At 42.0% G+C, this 22,500-nt stretch overlaps 1 protein-coding gene across 1 annotated transcript in view; it reads right to left on the reverse strand.

The window, feature by feature from the left end:
* LOC138981660 (O2 contryphan Vc1-like) overlaps positions 1–22,500 on the reverse strand; it is a 52,682-nt gene that overhangs the window by 24,073 nt on the left and 6,109 nt on the right. The gene's annotated exons all lie outside the window — the stretch shown is intronic.

Consider the following 22,500-nt stretch of genomic DNA (forward strand, 5'->3'; position numbering starts at 1 on the left):
TCCTTTGTAGATGTCGACTAACAGTTTCTCTCCTGTCTCTGCAATCATCTGGTGATCCGAATTAGTCTGCAGGAAAACCTTGGCACTATTTTCAAACAGTTTGTTCTTTTTTTGCAGTCTCTTCACTGGGACACATTTTCCGACACTGAAAGTCCGAGAAGTTGTGTCACAGCCACTAAATGCATGCGCGAATAAGATATTCTTGCACACATTGGGGCCAAGACGGCTCTGCGTTGATCTGATGTCCCAAAGTCTTGTTGTACTTGCCTTGCTTGAGGAGAAGAACACATCCTTCATGTCTGACTTGACATGAAACAGAAGAAGAATGAGTAGGTCGGTGTCTTCCCCAACACTGAACATATGTAGTGTATTCTACGGCAGACTGAAGTGCGACCTGAACTATGACACAGTCAGCATCCCCCTGAGCATGCTGCACCGGAATCCCATTCTCCTCAAAGCAATTGCCAACAAGATGAACGAACCGCTGTTTGTTGGTGGTGTTGGAGAGGAACTCCTCCTTCTTCTCTGAGAGCAACATGTCAGGAGTGAACTGCACATCACGGCCAGGCAGGGTGCGTCTTTGAACATATGGGCCATGTCTTTGGTCGAAGGGCCCCCAAAATACCCATCAAAGACGACTGTTGCATGAGGGTATGAGTTCTTCACATACTCAACATACCTCTCAGCCAAGTGCGTGTAGGATGTGCCTCTCAGCCAAGACAGTTGATGAATTAAAGAGCCCCCATCAAGGATGTAGTGAACATCTTTGGTTCTCAACATTTCCTGCTTGCAGCCTTCACCGGCATCCCACAAATGCTTTGCCAAGAGGTGTTTGCTGGATTCTCGCATGAACCCGCTGTCGTCAAACAAGGATGAGGGCAGGGCTGTCAGTTCATGCTGGAAAATGTCTTGGAGCTTGGACAAGTCGCCACCAGCAACATGAAGAAGGCGCTGGAAAAGCAGCTGTGGATCTATGCTGACTCGCTCACCTCCAATCTTGACAGTGGGTTTGGTGCTCATGGTCACAGCCTCCTCATTTTTCTTGAAACTGACCGCTGACACTGCTTGGCCTGTCATTGTCTGGAGAATTCGATGCCCAATCACTTTGGCACTGTCCACGTTAGCAGATGTGTCTGATGTCAGGCCAGTTGCTATGCAGACAAGTTGGTGTCCCTCCGTCTCAAAAGGGTTTCTTTGTAGAACGTATGTAACTATAGTGCTGGTGTCCTTGTCATCTTTCCGCTGTCTTGCCTCCGTGAGATCTTTGTGATGTTCAGTGTTTGAGTCACCATGGGTGAAGGATACCATCCACTGGTTCACTGCAGCGCAAGACGGCATGGAGAGCAACCAAACAAGCCGCTGGAGTTCACCCATTCCCCTGCCTCTCGTGAGTCCGCCACTTGACTTGAGGGAACACATCAAAGTCTGCTCTATCGTCAGATCGCATGACAGTCCCGCCCAAAAACGTTGACTCCGTCGGATGACATGATGTCCAGCCATGAAGTCCCTGTACACGTCGGGGTGTGTCTCGGACAAGTGCATCATCTGTTTGGGTACCAGTCTGGAGCTCATGCCTGAAGAATGGGGGTTTCAGCTTCAGCGGGGACAGCTGCTTCCTGTTCACACTGACATTCCTCCAGCCCCTGAGGAGTTAATGAACATCATCAGATGTGGTTGCACTACTGACTGTTCCTCACAACGCTGTAGTTGCCGGAAGGTCGGCCTTAGCTGCACAACTGCCTGTGGACAGTGCCGTGGAATAAGTTGCCTCAATTCGATGCTTCCCATGGATGAAGAGGAGGAGGAGACTAATATTTGAGGTAGGAGTCACTAGGACTGTAGAAATAGAGTCAGATAGGTATCTAGGTTGAATTATGCATCATGTAAGGGATTTTCTTTGTTATGATGCTTTTCGTCATCAGATATGATCACCGTTACCGCGGGAAATAACGTTCTTACTGAATATTTCATCAGCATTTGACCGGAAATGGATTTTAGCTTAATATTCTTGTTATTCAGCTCAAGCCCTTTCATTTGATATGCAGCATGATAGGGTTCTCATTTTTTTCCAAGAAATTGCTAATTTCTTTGGCATTTTTTTTTTAAATATCGAAAAAGCCCGAAAAAAAATTAATTGTTCCAGTTTCTCACCGGGACTTTTCATATGTGTTTTTTCTTGGTTGGTACTGTGCATTGTGATATAAATCAAATCTATGGTCATTATTGTGAGCATCAAGTAAGCAGCAATCATAGGTGCGCTGTACTAGAAGTCTGAGACAAGGAAACATAGATCAATTTCTGTCTCTGTTCCGTTGTCAGTAGGCTACTTGGGCGTGCGCGCCGTAGCCTCTGTATGTTGACGAGACGAGCCGACTGCCGGCGAGTTGAAATAATTATTCTATCCTCACGCTGGAAACACAATTTCTGTCTTTTGTCGGTCCTAGCACAAAGACGACAAAGGTTGAAGACGTGTTACCCCTCTCTCTCTCTCTCTCTCTCTCTCTCTCTCTCTCTCTCTCTCTCTCTCTCTCTCTCTCTCTCTCCTCTCTCTCCTCTCTCTCTCCTCTCTCGGTGCTCTCTCTCTCTCCTCTCTCGGTGCTCTCTCTCTCTCTCTCTCTCTCTCTCTCTCTCCCCATCTCTCTCTCACACACACGAACACACACACCAATTGAACACACGCACGCACGCTCGCACGCACGCACGCACGCACGCACGCACGCACACACACACACACACACACACACACACACACATACACATCCATTTAATGTGAAAAATGGGACTTAGGGCGTTGAAGAAATGCAGCTGCGTTAAGTTTTTGAACTTTATTTCCATTTTTAATCAGGTAGCAAAAAAAAACGAAAGCTGTCCGCAAACTATCACAAGCATGCTTGTGTGACCACTCTCTATGTTGGCACCGATCGTCCGTAGACTAGAAACAATGAATTGCACCAACCTCTTTACCCCTTCGCGGAGTTCCCTCTTCTGCCTCCATCTATCCCGTCTCCATATCAAATATAGCACCGTGTCCTTGGCTTCACCATGAGCGGGTATCATATAAAATAAAATAAAATAAAATAAAATAAAATAAAATAAAGCGTTTTAACATGTTACGAAGTATAAACATTACTTATCGAGCAGGGGCAGGCAGGCAAACACTATATAGACACGCAATCAGCAGCATATAGTACGATTGCCATGTCTGTATGAAAATAATGAACGTGAAACTGGTAACTTGACAATACTCAGAGGATTAGGGCCACTGATGAATGCCCTCTTCGATGAATATGTACGCGAGGTTTCCTGTCGGTAACAGGAGAGACAGATAGAATCAGAGAGAGAGGGGGGAGAGAGAGGGGGAGAGAGAGAGAGAGAGAGAGAGAGAGAGAGAGAGAGAGAGAGAGAGAGAGAAAAAGAGAGAGAGAGAGATGATGGAACTTTATGTTTCAAGGATAGAGGTTTAAGGCGACGCCTTTTCTTACAACCGGTCCTTACTTCTAATACAAATGTCTAATAAATGATAAACAAGTAAAGCAACATGACAAATACACAAATTAAACGAACGACCCAGCAAACAATCGACAAGTAAGCACAAAATGACAAAGTAAGCAACATACAAATCAAAAGCGAAACATGCAACATGTTAATTGAGGTTACACATGTAAAGTGATCGACGGTAAAATTCACACAATACCAACGTTTACACTAATGCTTACAATGATTATATGGTGTAAATGATGATGATGATGATGATGAAGATGATGATGATGATGATGATGATGATGATGATGATGATTATTTGATGATGATAATGATGATGATGATGTTGATGATGATGAAGGAAAATCGCAACATAAATTCCACATAATACGTGTAATAAATGTAACCGAGTGCCGTAACACTACGATCACCTCGGGAGGCGAAGTGCAATCAAACAGGATTGAAAATGTTAGGGCTAATTTTTTAGTCCTATAAAAACTGTTATGCAAACCCGAAGGTTTCCATGAACATACAGACAATCGGAAACCACCAGACCCCATCACAAACAGAATTCCACAATTCACCGGTGTTGACTTTAAAGGCCAACAACTCGGGTGCAGAGTCTGCTGTGAAGGGAGCGGTAGCCTCCCCTGTCACAATCGCCCCCGTTTGAATGAACTCCGTCCCGAAGTTCCGAACCGGGGGACCACTGTCCATCCCAAGTTCGCAGAATGGGAACAGCACGAAAATGTTCAGTGGTCATATTATGCCATTACCTGAACATATCATGCCGAGTCCCATCCCTGCTCGCAAGCGCCAGATATAACCGAGTGCCGTAACACTACGATCACCTCGGGAGGCGAAGTGCAATCAAACAGGATTGAAAATGTTAGGGCTAATATCTTAGCCCTATAAAAACTGTTATGCAAACCCGAAGGTTTCCATGAACATACAGACAATCGGAAACCACCAGACCCCATCACAAACAGAATTCCACAACTCAACGGTGTTGACTTTAAAGGCCAACAACTCGGGTGCAGAGTCTGCTGTGAAGGGAGCGGTAGCCTCCCCTGTCACATAAAGAACATATTTTTGTAATTCATAAAGCTTTGCCAATTGTTGACAGCTACTTGCACATGTTAAGACTAGATATATAGCCATCTAGGTAGACATATAGTAATGATTATGCAGAGCTTGTTTGAAACTCTTTAGTGAGGTTAATGATCTTATTAGAGACGGAATGGAGAGAGAGAGAGAGAGAGAGAGAGAGAGAGAGAGAGAGAGAGAGAGAGCGAGCCACAGAGAGAGAGAGAGAGAGAGAGAGAGAGAGAGAGAGAGAGAGAGAGAGGGAGAGAGCGGAAGAGAGTGAGACAGACAGACAAAGACAGAGAGAGAGAGAGAGAGAGAGAGAGAGAGAGAGAGAGAGACATAGTGAGAGAAGGACACACACAAGGAGAGACAGACAGACAGAGACAAAGAGAGACAAACACAGACGTAGAAAGGGGGAGAAGGAGGGAGAGACACATATCGAGGGCGTACAACCGCCAATATGATTGTTTGTCTATATTTCAGGGGATGATATTGGGGGACTATAAAATACGATGCCAAATTGACAGCCTAAAGCTAACGTGACACAGGGAGATATGTACGCTGATATCTGATAACCTTTCCGCTTCGCCCTTTGCCCCCGCCGATGGCTGGCGGTCCATTTGTGGATTTCCCTGGGTACTGACTTGTTAATCCTACACTATCCTCTGATTGCTCTGAGACTGACCAACCGGTAGCACTACCTCCACTGGTATCCTAGTCCCCGATTCTATAACTTGTCACAATTAATAGTAATATTGAAAACGTATTATAGCAAGAACCACGGTATAGTTCCATGTTACCAGGTACCCTCTGCTCTGAATATGATTATTTCCTACAACTAACAATTAACTTTTACACTAGTGGGGTGTTTATTGCATAAGCTCACAGCGATGTACGAAAATGGAAATGTTCAACTATGCAGACAACGACAATGAGAGAAATGAAAATAAAAGTAAAGGCTTGATCACAATTCACACAATATACAGGCACTAAAATGTACAAACGCCACACGAGTAGGGAGGTATACTTCAAAAGCCTGAAGTCCCACAGACTTCCACTTCACAGCATGATTATTTGTCCTATTCCGTTGTGCTGAACTAAAGTAGGTTTCGGGCTCAAAGAAATATCTATATATACTTCTGGAAATATTTTTGTGAAGTTTAGGATGAATTCATTCATATACAAAAATCTGAAACTCACAGATTGCCAACGTTCCAAAATCTTGAATGGAAAAAAAGGTTCAGTTGTTGGACCTTTTAATTACAAAAAGACCAAAAAGCACTGTACTCACTGCTTTCGTCATAATCACCTTTGCTTTTAATTACAGACAAAACGTAATAATCACAAGAACGTTGACCTTTTGGTCATCAAACGTGATCAAATATGGTACACAGCAGACACAAAGTGAGGGTACAAAATTGGTACAATGACTTATCTAACATAGAAGAAGCTCGATGGTCACATACAGGCGGACCATATGTGACAGTGTTTGAAAAAACGGACATAAGTTGCACAGAGTTACTAAGTCAAAACCTTCGGCTGGTGACACTAGACTGATTTGTACATGTTAATCTGTGTGGACTCTACACGGGGAAATGTATCCACATACCGAATGGTGTTAAACAAATCACACACAAAATTGAACAGGTTATATTGTTTACAACGCAATATCCCTATATGCACAGTTTCTGTAAATTTCTTATCTTCTGAGTTGAATTCCAAGAAATCTGGATGCCATGCTCCTGTATATTTGCATCTTTAAATTTCTAAGGTAAAAAAGATTGATTGAATCAATTTGTTTTGGAGGTTACTAAGTACCCTTAGCTTTCTGTGATGACATTGAAACCTTATATCATAATGAGAAGAAAAAAACGCATATATCTTTCTTACCCCATGCGGTGTCACATATATCTTAACATAAGTATATCTGAAAGGCCAACCGAGGTGTACACGATCTACTGTCTGGTCCAAAGGGTGTCTTCCCAGAACTCAGAACTGTGTTAGGACAGAATAAAGGGTTTAGGCTTAGCCTTATCTTCCAACCTGTCTTTTGAACATGTACAGAGAAAAATAGCTGTACATAACCAACTTATACTTTTCAAAAAAAGTTAAGGCCCGGTGAATTTCCGTCGCGTTGCTGTATTGCATAATTTCTTCAGTGTGTCAGCTTTCAAACACAAAGTGGTGAGCGCCGTTAATGGGCATGCAGGACCCTAGTGTTAGCACGCGGAACAGAAGTTTTTACCCAGGCAATTTCTGCCTTCATATCATAAGACTTTGAAATGTTTTCAAAGTCTTATGACATGAAGGCAGAACTTGCCTGGGTAAAAACTTCTGCCAAGTAAGTCAAAATTGTCTACATTTTCTTGACCGGTCTCTATGTTGTTTTTTTCGTTTTTGTTCTCCTTAAGATTACTTCTGTCCCATATCATTTAGTTTCCGATTCTGTGACGTTGCATGCACTGGTCATACTTCATTGTCAAGTTTTTGTACTCCTATAATGTAACGGAGCAAACGAAAACCTCTCTGCAAAAAATAAAAACCCGGTATAATGGATTTGTTTGTTTGGTTTTTAGGAGGGGGGGCACAATTAGATTGTAATGATATATACTACAACAAAAGATGCCCAACATCATGCAAAGAACTGATTAGTTTTAACTTTCTTCACTTCGGAATTTCGTGCTGCTGTTATCACAGGCGTGTGTGTGTGTGTGTGTGTGTGTGTGTGTGTGTGTGTGTGTGTGTGTGTGTGTGTGTGTGTGTGTGTGTGTGTGTGTGTACGTGTGTGTGTGTGTGTGATTGTGTGTAATTGTGTGTGTGTGTGTGTGTGTGTGATTGATTGTGTGTGTGTTTGTGTGTGTGTGTGTGTACGTGTGTGTGTGTGTGTGTGTGTGTGTGTGTGTGTCTATACGTGCAAATGTTTTTACAAATTACGTCGAACCTAAAACCGAGATTTGTAAAAATGTAAAAATGTAAAACTATCGCATTCCACAAAGTAATACATGCCTTTTATTTTATTATTTATATTTGTTGTGTATAGCCTCTATGTTGGGTGGTGGGGGGTTGGTTTGGGCCCGATAGATAAAATATTAAGATTTTTAGCATAACAAAGAAAACAAACCCGAATTTCCCAGCGATGGGACAATAAAGTAATGAAAAAAAATTAAATAAATCTAATAGACCCCTTGACTTTGGGGTAGCGCGACTTGTTGCTGCTAGCTTTCCGCTGGGAGAAGCGACCCGAATTTCCCAGCGACGGGACAATTAAGTAATACAAACAATCTTTAAAAAATCTAATAGATCCCTTGATTTTGGAGCAGCGCGACTCTGTTCCTGCTAGCTTTCCACTGGGGGTAAGCGACCGAATTTCCCAGCGATGGGACAATAAAGTAATGACAAAAAAATAGAAAAAAATCTAATAGACCCCTTGACTTTGGGGTAGCGCGACTTTGTTGCTGCTAGCCTTCCACTGCCATAGGAGGAAGCGACCCGAATTTCCCAGCGATGGGACAATTAAGTAATGAAAACAAATCTAAACAAATCTAATAGATCCCCTGACTTGGGGGTAGCGCGACTTTGTTGCTGCTAGCTTTCCACTGCCATGGGAGGAAGCGACCCAAATTTCCCAGCTATGGGACAATTAAGTAATGAATTTTTTTTTCTAATAGATCCCTTGACTTTGGGGTAGGGCGACTCTGTTGCTGCTAGCTTTCCACTGGGAGGAAGCGACCCGAATTTCCCAGCGATGGGACAGTAAAGTAATAAAAAAATAAAAAGAACAATAAATCTAATAGATCCCGGATATGACAAGAAAATATCGGGTGCATTTACGTGATTTGTAAAACATTTTACAAATCGCGGGGCGCGCCCAGTGATTTGTAAAATGTTTTACATTTTTACAAATCACGGGTTAACATGAGTCAAGAACGCTCAATAACTGGCTCCACAGTTCGCTCGCTAAGCTAGACCCGCCGACGCTGAAGATTCTTATTACTTTGGGGAAATAAGATCACTAGTTGGCTGTTGTATCGCCTGTCACCTCTGGTGGTTGAGACATATCATGCTCACTATAAATCGTGCCCCCCTCATCCGGCTTGCTGGAGCAGGACATTTTCTTCATTGGCTTTCCGGATCCGTTTGCCGCGAAATGAGCTTGTTGTTCTAACACTCGGACTGGTGATGCGTATCGGGTCTGATGGACAATGCATTTTTTCTCTGCCCCTTTCTTTTATTCTCAAGCCCCCCCCCCCCCCCCACACACACACACAAAAAAAACCAAAAAAAAACTCCCTTCCTCCGCCGAAATCACACGAATCAACCAACAGAGAAACGCCTCACAGATTAACACCACTGCGTATAACGCAAGTCTTGACCAACCGTACCTCTCTCGGATGAACAGGAGTTGCCATAGTTGAGGATTTTCACTCAGTCAACTGATTTGGGTATGGGGTATCAGTCTACATCTGTTTCGGTTTCAAACAACTTTAATCGTCTTCCTTCATTGGTAAAGAAGGAGGATAGGAGGGGGGGGGGGGGGGGGGGGGTGGGGTGGAGATAGACGAAGGACGAGAAAAGAGGGAGAAAAACTGAAAAATGAAAGCTTGCCAACCCATCTGACACAAGCCTTCGACCAGATAGGTGACCATGCAACGTCTTCGGCAAAGGCGCAGACGACGTATATTGATAGCATTTTGTCTACATAGGATAGTATATGATCTATCAAGAGCTAGGGATCAAAGTATTCAATGCCAACATTCACATGTAGAATTACTGAGTGTGGCACCAGTACTCTAAATTTTAAGGCGGTACATCTTCTATCATCCAGCCATACATTCGATGCCTAAATACAAATGTAGTATTACTGGTAGTAGAACTGCGTGTAGTACTTTGTCTTTAGAAGGGAAGAGGATACAGAGGGAGGGGGGTAGGGGAGGGGAGACAGGCCGCCTCAGACTATATGTAGCCTACTGTAGACGTCAGCATCTTCAGTCCAAAATGAATTAACTACGTCTGCAGACAATCAACTTGTCGTCTAGGGATTGACGCTCTGTGCGAAGAACGCAGTTGTTTTTCTGTCACTGACACGATCTGCTAGGTTGGTGTGGGTTTGTTCAGGTATGACCATAGATGTGTATTGACTTGGTTTTCCATGGTGAGTCACCACCGACCAGACACTGCGTTTTTCAGCCAAAGGAAGACATATTTCAGTTCTGTCAATTTTGGCGGTACCGTTATAATATGAGTGGCAGTCACGTGACCCCATGCAGTGGGAGAAATGTTTGATCCAAAGCTCTAATTCTTAAAGCGGTGCCTATCGCCAGCAATACACAATTTGGTCATCTAAAAAAAAACCTCGAGGGGTCTGTGTGAGTGAAGGGGAGGAAGGGGGAGGAAGGTGGGAGGGGGGGAGCATGTCTCGGTAAGGCAGTATCACAGCCAGCAAGATTAAAGCATTCGATTGGTTTCGATCCGTTTTGCCTTTTCAATTCGTAACCTCGTAACCGGTCTGCCTCCCCACCCCCCCCCCCCCCCCCCCCCCCCTCCCCCACCCCCACCCTTGGCTCCTACAATGGCTCATATATGAACATCAATTTCTAGTTTTACAAACTGTGTGTGTGTGTGTGTGTGTATGTGTGTGTGTGTGTGTGTGTGTATGTGTGTGTGTGTGTGTGTGTGTGTGTGTGTGTGTGTGTGTGTTATTGTGAGTGTGTGTGTGTACAGAATACAGAATACAGAATACAGTATTTATTGAGCCAAGTGACATTAAAAACATTTAAAGCACAAGGAATTTCGCGTAGTGTTGGTAAAATCACGCACACACACACTCCCACACACACACTGACACACACACACACACACAGTTTGTAAAACTAGAAATTGATGTTCATATATGAGCCATTGTAGGAGCCAAGGGTGGGGGTAGGGTGTGTGTGTGTGTGTGTGTGTGTGTGTGTGTGTGTGTCTGTGTGTCTGTGTGTCTGTGTGTATATGTCTCTGTGTGTGTGCGCGTGTACATGTGTGTGTGTGTGTGTGTGTGCGTGTGCGTGCGTGCGTGCGTGCTTGGGAAAGTATTTTTGTCTTCTTGTAGGTGTAGCAGAAAAAGGGTTTCTCTTTGGTTTAAAATGTGACACTGGCTTCCGTTTTCTCAGATGCGTTTAGATAAAGAAACTATTAAACAACGCAATTATAGCGAAAACAGCCCCGATTTTCTAGTGATCTTTATTTATCACCAAAGGGACCCGAGCCCCCTACAACATTCAAACAAAAAGTACACGTAAGCCGATTACAAAGTGTTTAAAACTAGTTGAATTCACTGTTCGATGTCTGTTTCCCGCCTTTGGTAGCGCTAGCGGAAATGCGCAAAATAAGAATTACATTGACAAAAACTGTAACCGGTTTTGTACATTCTGATGACTTTTGTTGGCTTTTGTTGGCTTCAGAGAGAGAGAGAGAGAGAGAGAGAGAGAGAGAGAGAGAGAGAGAGAGAGAGAGAGAGACAGAGAGAGAGAGAGAGAGAGACAGAGAGAGAGACAGAGACAGAGACAGAGAGACAGAGAGAGGGAGAGATAGAGGGAGAGAGAGAGAGAGAGAGAGAGAGAGAGAGTCACACACACACACACACACATACACACACACGCACACACACACACACACACAAACACACACACACACACACTTGACACGTGTCGGCATTATGCGCAGGAAGATGTTACTAATAATTGTGAGGAAGAGGAGGGGGAGGAGGAGGAGGAGGAGAAGAAGGAGGAGGAGGAGAAAGAAGAAGAAGGTCGGCTGGCAACAGAGAAATATGTGTGCCAGGGAAGATTAGCTGAACCGTCATTGTACACCATGGCCATTTCTTTAAAACAAACAAAAAACTGTCTTAACAAACCTGGGACACAGTTATTCGTATTCTATACTTCACAAACGACTTGATGCAAACTTTCTGCTCAGCATATCCAAGAACATTCAAAGTTCCAGTCCTTCCTGTGTAAACGATTCGGGACGCCATTTCAGATCATTCCGAGGCTCTTATCAACACCATTGTACATCATGGCTATTTCTCCTTAAAAACAAGAAATTCCTTCGAGGTAGGAAAAACACCCCCGTTGGTCAAAGGGAAATAACCATTCTCACTGCCACCAACTGAGAAGGTTATTTCCCTTTGACCATTAATATGTTACTCTATAAGTCCTTGTAGAATCTTAATCCACCAATAACTCCCTAACCGTGTGTTTGACTGGTCCCAACTTTTGTAAGGGCCGTCTCAGGAATGTATAGAACCTGTTCACCAAGTTTGGTGACGATCGGTCCGTTCATTCTTGAGATCTATATGCGAACACAAACACACAAACACACAAACACATCGAGCGAAACCTATACACACCCCTATACCGGGGGTGTAATAATCTTCCTTGACAAATCTGAAACACGGCAGATATGGTTCTCATCTCAGATCAGTCGAGGCTCTTCATCGTACTTGGCATAAGACCATCCCTCTACTTGGACAGATACCAACAAGCAACGTTCTGGCTGCTTTCTGGATGGTTTGGATGAATTGATTTCGTAACTCACACTAGTCACAGTTATCAAAATTAAATAATAAAAATAGACCCACAGTTTACTGGAAGCAGTCAGGGGGTTGTTTGGGGGGTATGAATCGAATGGAAATCTTGGACGGATCTGGGATAGTGACCCAAACTGTTTACACGAGGATACTGTGCCTTTAACGTAACATGTTTCTTTCTTCTTCACAGGGGACTTGCGGAAACAATTATTCAAACGACTGAAAAAAGCTAATCAGCTTTTCTATTGTCAAGCTTTTCACAAGGGATAAGCAGACGAAAGAATCGGACAATCTGACTAATCTGACAAAAGGATTTAACGTCAAATGTGTTTTCGCAGTCTTTCACAAGGGATTTGAAACTACTTCGCAAACGACTGAAAGTAATGCACTTAGGCGTACAATCTGTTATTAGGTTGTGCACGAGGGACCTGAACTAGTTCGTTTTTCAAAACTGCACAACTAAAAGAGTAAAAGGTCAGTTCGGAAGGGAACTTTACACAAGAAACTGATAGTTAAATAAGTCCAACACAAAGTTAAAGAGCGGAGACCTCACAGTTTGAATTTTCCAGTTGGAGGTCTGACTTTAAAAATAAGAACTGTTTAATAATATAATCATAGATAGATATTGCAAAATGTAATCACTACTGTCTGTCTTCCGCTTTTGTAGTTCTTCTGAAGGAGGAACAACAACAACAACAACAACAACAACAACAACAACAACAACAACAACAACAAAACAACCGAGTTATATCAACCACCACAAAACACTGAAAAGCAAAACAATACTTCACCATCCCAGGTTTGTTAAGACAGTTTTTTGTTTGTTTTAAAGAAATGGCCATGGTGTACAATGACGGTTCAGCTAAGGCCAAAAAAAAAATAGGTGTGGTTACGGTAACATAGCCCCCAAAAATAGGGTAGGTAGGTAGGCAATCACTTTTTTTTTTTTTACTTTTTTTTCTAATGTGTACAAATTAAACCTACTTGACAGGGAAATAAGTGTGCGACTCGGGCGCTTTCGCTTTCATTGCGTTTTTTGCACTCGTTTTTTTTTTTGTTTTTTTTGGGGGGGGGGGCAAATGTAATAAAAAGTTATAGGATCGGCCCCTAAAAATAGGGTAGGTCGGGTTACCGTAACCACACCTATTTTATTTTTAGGCCTAATCTTCCCTGGCACACATATTTCTCTTTTTATTCTTCTTCTTCTTAACAATCTACTGTTACATCTTTACAGAATTATCTTTCAGGTGGCAGGCCTAGCTAGAATTGTGTGTAATTTTGTGTTGTTATGAAACGTAATCAATAAAGTGCATATGCTCCAACTATTTAGTTCTAAGCGGTATTAATCATCACTTGTTACAATAAAATAATCAGTTTGCAGCTATGTCATCTTGGCTGAGTGTTAACATTATTTAAGAGAAAAACATTCAAGTTTTAAATAAATACCAAATGGAAAAATGGTTTCTTTGAGTAAAATTTGTCTTCGAGCTTCATCGCTTATCTGTATATTCCCTTAAAGGCACAGTAAGCCTCCCGTAAACCATCACAGATACGGTCAGGCATTTACACACAGTACAAACACCCTTTCATTTAAACACTCACCGATTGAGAACATCCTAGGTGCCCTCCGTAAAGAGCGAACAATTTTCAAAGAATTTATTTTTGCGTGGTTTATCTTACCCCTGAGCCATCGTGAACCCGTGTGATCCAGTTTCCCTTTTTCACAATGTAGTCGTCAGTTAGTCATTTGAATGCGACTCGATGTGAGCTTATCTACAATAGCACGTTTTTATGCACAAAACAAACGGCTGTGGTTCACAAGAACTCTAGCGATGGCTTTTGACTGTTGAGAGGAACGGCGATATGCCGCATAAACCGTCGTCTGCTACGACCCTTGCGTGACCCTGCTTCCGGGCTTTTCTTTTTTCAAACTTTCACAACTTCGAATTGCACTGATCTTGTCTTGATGAAAACACGCTGTCAATTTATTATTTAGATTTTAAAAGTTAGGTCTAGCGCAAAAACGCACCACGGTCCAAAAACGTTCTGATTATCATCGATCCACGGCTATCGCCAGTTTAAGGGAAGTAACTCATTTTTGACCTGAGTTCAGGATGGGTCCAAAAAGTGTTCGAGACAATCTGCAAAATTAATTCTTTAAAAATTGCTCGCTCTTTACGTAGGGCACCTAGGATGTTCCCGTTTGGTGAGCGTTCAAATGGAAGGGTGTTTGTACTGTGTGTAAAAGCCTGACAGTATCTGTGATGGTTTACGGGAGGCTTACTGTCCGAGCGTGATTTCCGGGATATTCATAACAGCCGTCCAGCACCAAAACGAGGCGCCATTGTTGTAAAGGGCCAAGTCCACGAAAATAAATTTTTTGAAAATTTCTCACGCTCGACAGAAAGCAGCCAGGATGTTCCCGTTCGGTGAGCGTTTAAATGGAAGTATGCTTGTACTGTATGTAGACGCTCGGGGAGCTCTGTGATGGTTTACGGGAGGCTTACTGTGCCTTTAATATTGTTTACATATAATTAGAACACTTTTATCCTTCTCCTATCATATCAGATTTTTCTATAAGTTAAAAAAATAAATCATGGAGCCGTACAATATGTTTCATGTATTTCATTTTCAGGCTACCTTTTTTCACATTCTGCCCAATAACTCCTTTTTTAATACACACACAGAAATTGGGCAGAGACAAATGAGAGACAGTTTCTTTCCCTAACTCCATGTCAAGTTTCATGCAAATTGGTTGATATTAATTTTGTGAAAGTCAGTACCCCAAAACCACCAAAAATTGGCGTTTTTGTTTCCCACCTTCGTTTGGCAATAAAATGTTCGTTAACCCTTGCCACGTTTGGATTCGAATTGTACTAAAACTTTTGTTCAATGGACAAAATGACTCATGTACGCACTCATGTAAATGTTGTTCAGTTACTTTAACAACAACAAACAAGTCGCGTAAGGCGAAAATACAATATTTAGTCAAGTAGCTGTCGAACTCACAGAATGAAACTGAACGCAATGCCATTTTTCAGCAAGACCGTATACTCGTAGCATCGTCAGTCCACCGCTCATGGCAAAGGCAGTGAAATTGACAAGAAGAGCGGGGTAGTAGTTGCGCTAAGAAGGATAGCACGCGTTTCTGTACCTCTCTTTGTTTTAACTTTCTGAGCGTGTTTTTAATCCAAACATATCATATCTATATGTTTTTGGAATCAGGAACCGACAAGGAATAAGATGAAAGTGTTTTTAAATTGATTTGGACAATTTAATTTTGATAATAATTTTTATATATTTAATTTTCAGAGCTTGTTTTTAATCCGAATATAACATATTTATATGTTTTTGGAATCAGCAAATGATGGAAAATAAGATAAACGTAAATTTGGATCGTTTTATAAATTTTTATTTTTTTTTACAATTTTCAGATTTTTAATGACCAAAGTCATTAATTAATTTTTAAGCCACCAAGCTGAAATGCAATACCGAAGTCCGGGCTTCGTCGAAGATTACTTGACCAAAATTTTAACCAATTTGGTTGAAAAATGAGGGCGTGACAGTGCCGCCTCAACTTTCACGAAAAGCCGGATATGACGTCATCAAAGACATTTATCAAAAAAATGAAAAAAACGTATGGGGATTTCATACCCAGGAACTCTCATGTAAAATTTCATAAAGATCGGTCCAGTAGTTTAGTCTGAATCGCTCTACACACACACACACACACACACACGAACAGACACACATACACCACGACCCTCGTTTCGATTCCCCCTCGATGTTAAAATATTTAGTCAAAACTTGATTAAATATAAAAACACGTTTTTTGACATTGTTTTTGTTTAGCTAAGCCTGCCTCCATAAGCCCAACACCTTAAATGCTTAAAAACACACACACACACACACACACACACACATAAACACACAAGCACACACAAGCATACGCTCGTACACAAACATAAGACAAATGTCGCCAATGTTTGTACAGAGTGACGTTAAATAAACGATTTTATCATCAAGCATACACAAAAACACCGGAAAACACTTTGCACAAGAGAAGCAAAGTTCAACAATCTACCCGTACAGCTTCTGTAAAATTCCTTTTAAAACCCACCCACTGACACGCCGAAAAAAAATCAAACATCCAATCCATAGCACAAGTTTGCTTAAGGGACGCCAAATTTACCCCTTCGTGTGACAAAGTAAGCGGGCCGTAAAAAAGAGATTTGATATAGACGGGCGCGAGTGCGATGTGCTAGAAGGGCCCGCGAAGGGTCCACACGGGAGCCGTGATAGGCGCAGTCCCAAGCGCCCAGGGGGCCCTGCAGACGGGGCGAGACAGGGATGTTTCGCGCTTCCCCTTTTATTGCAGCAGTTCGCTGCTTTCGATCGCTCCCAAGGGGATGGCACTTTTGTTGCGTTCTTTTTTTTCCCCTGACACGAACTGTACAGCTGATGCGGTCATATCTTTGGCACGTAGGCCGCTTATTAGTTTTACATACGAGAATTAGACGCACAAAATCGTTGCAGATGTCTTTTGCCATTCAGTAAAAATCAGCTGCGGAGTTCGGACAAGTGCGAAATAAGTAATGCACCTGCGCACTTCCAACTTAAGTTTACTTTTCAAAAAACTTCCTGCAACTTAACAAAATTATAACTTAGAGTCGATCTGCGTTTCTGTACGCCAAACAAATCTCTCTCATGAAGAAGGTTCAGACGAACTGAATATAAAAGATTTGTGGAACCTATAGACCCCTCTCCTCGACCCCTCCCCTCGCCGCTCATTCCATTTCGAGCATCTTCAAGAACACTATCAACTCGAACTGAACTCAAATATTGTAGTTATACTATGACACACTTAAATGTCTCGGATAAACTAGCTTGATCCGGGAAAAATTGTAGCAGAGTTTTGTACTTTTGTCACCAAAACAATAGAATACAATACAAAACGTTACAATACAATACGATTTGTAAGCAATACAATACAATACAATACAATAAGAAACAAACAAACAAACAAACAAACAAACAAACTCAGTGTTTGAAATCGGCTATGAAGTAAAAAAGAACAACAACAACCACGAAACAATAAACCCAAATAAATCAACTTAAAGAGAGTCTTTACTTTGGAAATTTTGTTGGTCATTTCTCGTAAAATGTTGCCACCAGACCAATGCCACCTGAGCTTGCTGTGTACGTGTCAACTGTCTGTATTTTGTACGCTGGACAATGTAGGTGACACGAATTCTAATGAACTGGTGAACACCTGTTTAACATTACCGGCTGGTGGCAATGAACTGTCGTAAATTACCAACATATCAAATCGCACAGAAACTATTTACCACCTGAAAACTAAATGCACTCACAAACGCACCCACATGAAGTGCAGACACGCACATAAAGGCGGATGTTCAAACGCACGCACACGCAGACACAGACAGACACAGACAGACAGACAGACAGACACACACACACACACACACACACACACACACACACACACACACATACACACACATTTTCCCAAGTGCCCCATCTCCCTAACACACATATCTCCAGTACCTCCCAGTCAACCCACACCCCTTGTTCACCCACACACGCGCACATCTCCCCAATATCACCCGACTACCTCGCACTCTCAAGACTGTTAGCACAATCATTGTCAAAAACAACAAATCCCACTGAATTTGATTTTGTTGTTGTTGTGTTAATGATGTTCATTAATTTTAGATCATTTCAATTTCATTTTCGAGAAGAAACCAACTGCACCTTTCAGGATTCGGTAATTGCAAACTAGTTGTGTTAATTGTCACCGTTGCGCAAGTCCAACAACAGGTCAACTGAATAATTCATTGGCAATGGGTGGAACTTTACAAATCTATATATGATCGTTATGCACACTGGTTATTTGATAATGTGTAGTACTTCACAAAATTACAAAGTCATGGTCTTAATGCACCCTTGTTATCTAGCAACGTGTAGAACTTCACAAAACTATACATGATCTTTATGCACACTGGTTATTTGATAATGTGTAGAACTTCACGAAACTACATGATCTTTATGCACACTGGTTATTTGATAATGTGTAGAACTTCACGAAACTACATGATCTTTATGCACACTGGTTATTTGATAATGTGTAGTACTTCACAAAACTATACATGATCTTTATGCACACTGGTTATTTGATCATGTGTAGAACTTCACGAAACTACATGGTCTTTATGCATCTTTGTTATTTGACAATGTGTAAAATTTCATAAGTATGATTGTCATTTTGCACTCTGAATGTCTGATAATTTGGGAATCTTCACACACACCAATTCTTGTGTTCTTTGTGCATCCTAACGAGTGCTGGGTCGTTTTGTTTTTGGTTTTTGTTTTGCTGGTTCTTTTCAAGATACGGCCTATCCTACGCAAACCACCGTGTAAGCCTTAGAGACCTGCAGAGGCTTTATATTATGCACTTCGATCAACTTCTGTGAGGTTACCCTCATGGACTATATAAAATCTTATCCTTATCCTACTCTCTTACATTTATACCTGAGTTCAAGAACTAAGTTGCGTCCGTAAGAACATAATTACTTACTTGATTATTTCCTCACTTTTCACAGGTCAAAATTGCTTATTAACACTGTCTGTCATGCTTTACACCTGTTGTTCTTGCCTTGAGGTAAATCTGTATGAAGAGGTGTCGAGGCTACGGGTCAGGTACCGTGTTGTGTGAATTTTGCCAGGATTTTTTTTTGTTTTGCAAACTTGTAAAATTAATGTAGCCATGTCAGTTTCGGCATTTTTCTTGCATCTTACCCTTCCCCCATCGCCGATTTGCTGTGAAGTCAGTCAAGACTTCATTGTTCACCACACACACAAACACACACACACACACACACACACACACACACACACACACACACACACACACACACACACACACACTTGCCGTTAAGACCAAAAAACAGTTCCCTTTTAGTCTCAACAAAGATCTCCCAAGTGAAGTGTCGAAGATCTCTGGTCTCACAGCTCACATCACTGTGCAGGGGGAGGGGGGGGGTGTAGGCAGGGTGGGGGGGAGGGGGGGTAATCATACCCAAAACTGACATCAAGGCTAACATAACCCCCTTCACGACCCAACCCGAACCCTACTCCACCCCTCGTTACCCGCGTCACCTCCCTTCACTACATCCACCTCAACCTTCCCTCCCTTCCCACCGTTACCCAGCCCAACGCAGTGATGTGAGTAAGATGACAACGGGGATGAAAAGTGTGTATATAGGAAAATGACACGCTCCGCATGATGGAAGACCTGCACGCGTAAGTGCTATGGGATGCTTATTCATCTCGCAGACAGCCACGTGCAACTCGTCAACACTGACCAATCACAGTAATGGCCTCGCGCTCTACTTTCTCTGGGGTATTATTTGACGAACGGGACCCATTTATACATTGAGCGAGACGAGCTTAGCTTTTCCTTACATTCATCCCAGATTTCATTATATGCTGGCCAGAGAGTAGGAAACACTGCCATAAAGAAAACAATAAAGGGGAACAAAATTGAATAGAAAAATTCACGTAATTGCCGAATTCGATATTGGCAAAACGCTGCCCATTTCGCGTAATCGGCAGCGTTTTGCCGAAAACGCGTAGAGGCCTTTAAAACTTGCCCAATGTTTTGTCGATTACGCGAAATGGCCAATAATGTTGCCGATTCCGCGAATTTGGCAATTCCGTGAATTCGGCACGACATATATATATATATTAAATGTTCTAAACGCGAGCGTTATTTATCACTCTATATGGTAGGCAACAAAATCAGAGGGGCGATATACTTTATGTTCCGAACGCGAGCGCTATCTATCACTCACAATGTTTTTGCACCACATTTGCATGTGTGCAGTATTATCAAAAAGCCTTTCGATGTAGTTTTTCCGAAATATATGATAATATCCGAACCAGATCTTTGAAGTGAGAATATAAAATGTAATTTTAATGGCACTTAAGTTCACAATCACTTCACCCGGCAATCATTTTTCTCTCTCCTCCACCTCGTCTACATCTAATATGCACAGCTCTCATAGCTAGAAGATTTCCCTTTTTTTGTAGAAAGCATACTTAAAGGTGTACTATCTATGGAGCCATGTTGGGACAGTATTTTGGCGAATTGGACCTTAAAATGTAAAAGGGTAATTTACTGTGCTGTAACTTTAGATTCCTCTGAGATGAATTGCTCCAAACTATGCAAATGAATTAAATGAATTTCAATCGGCGAGCGGTTTTGTTCATCGACTCTTCTACCTCGGGAGTTCCGACTTCCGTTCGTCGTCATATCGTATTTAGTTCTGGTGGGTACGCATTCGCCGAAGCAGATAAAAACCGTTGGATTCAGGAACTGACTCAAACTTGTATATTTAGCAAACGCAGGCACATTCCGTGGTGTACGGGGCTTAAAAGTATTACACCGCATAAACAAACACATGTCCATTGCAGAATGTGTACCACTTATATTTACAAAAATAGATTGCTCAAACATTAATTCTAAGGCAATACTCGTGTATATGGTAATCTAAACCCTCTGTAGCTCTTTTGGTGATTTAAAATCTGTACCTCGAGCAACAGTGCGTGAAATACGAGCTCTTCTTGTCCTCCTTCGAGGAGTTGGAGAAAAGACCATACTGCCCTTTCTTTTTATACACGTTTCACCCCATTCTGATCATCCTCGCTCCACGGATATCGCCAGTTGTCTCTCTGACCGAACGCAACAGTCCTACGCGAATCTATCCGTTGAAAAGAAGAATACAGAGTGATCTCCCATATGTTGTTCACGAGCAGTGTTCGCGAGACGAAAATGATTGCAGATTGGCCGACTTCGACAGTGATCTCCGTTCTGTTCTTCACAGTTATGATAAAGACATCGTTCTAAGGTCAAAATAAGTCGAAATTTTGGGACTGCTGCCGGAAGGTGGGGTGCATTTGAATTTCACGCATTTGAAAAATGTTTTCGTCTTCCCGCATTTGATTTTCCCGCATTTGGTGGTTTGAATTTCACGCATGTGAGCTTTTGAAAGTCACGCATGTGAGCTTTTGAAAATCACGCATGTAGTGTATGGGTTGGGGTGTGTGTATATGAGATAGAGTTGCCCGTGACCGATGATGAGTCTCAATTCACCTTGAAATGACACACACACATACATACACACACACATACACACACATCAAGGAGAGGAAAAATAATTCAAATAATCACAGTTTAATTGTAAATAAGAATAAAATACATGTAAGAATATAAGAATAAAATACATGTCTTCAATTCATTCACCAACAAGGATAAAATACATGCGAATGACATTCAGAGTTTTGCTGGGAGATTCTTCGAAGCCATTTTTGACACGAACTGTTTTCTCGAAATGTCATTGGCAGCGTATCGTCTCTTGATTGTTGTCATCGCATCACCCATGTTGGTTGTTGGTATTCGTGTCTTGCTGAATTGTGATTTGTATTCACGCGTCTATACACGGGACTGACTCACGAACACACCGATGCAGGGGGGATACGTGCATGCGTGTGCATGCGTGTGCGTGAAATTCAAATGACAAGTAAGGAGAGATTTTAACTGGAAACCTGCGTGAAATTCATGTGTTAAGAAATGCGAGAAATTCATAACGTGAAATTCAAAAGTGCGTGAAATTCAGTTGCACCGGGAAGGAGACCGTAATATAAGGTTGCATCACTGTCAAAAAAATCGTCTGCTCCAGCGAGGGCCGAAACCAAACGGTTGATTATCACGTGAAAAATAGCTCGCTTGAAACTATCTGAAATAAAAATTCCTCTGTAATTTACAAATTACAAAACACCATGAAAAATCATTATCGACGATCGCGAATCTGCTTACATCCATAACACATTACAAAAAGTTCTAAATATGTACAAAAATCGGTTTCCTTGTGTGTGTGTGTGCCAGACAAGGAAACTCAGGGCATCCTGTCAGGGAGAGAATAAGCCGAACTCATTTTGACCTGAGGTCAGGATGGTTTCACCCCATCACCAACCCACCCACCCCCCCCCACCCCCCGCCCACCCCCATCCCTTGCCATACTATCCTTTATTTTTATTTTTAAATCGGTTACATCCTTTAACCTGCCAATTCTAAAACTGTAATTGTTCTGACACGAGGTCAACAAGAATTCTGTGAAATGAAAAGGGTTTAACTTTTCTCTCTTTTTTTGCCGCTGAAATGTTGAGCTTTGTTATAGGAAACTATACGTTTTTCTTAGATTTTCCCCTGGGTTTTCCCCCCGTTCATCTTTGAGAAACTGCCCCAGATCTCTAACCCTCGTTCCCTGCATGCCTGTCTGTCT

Source organism: Littorina saxatilis, linkage group LG12 (genome assembly GCF_037325665.1).
Source record: "Littorina saxatilis isolate snail1 linkage group LG12, US_GU_Lsax_2.0, whole genome shotgun sequence".
NCBI classification, from domain to species: domain Eukaryota; kingdom Metazoa; phylum Mollusca; class Gastropoda; order Littorinimorpha; family Littorinidae; genus Littorina; species Littorina saxatilis.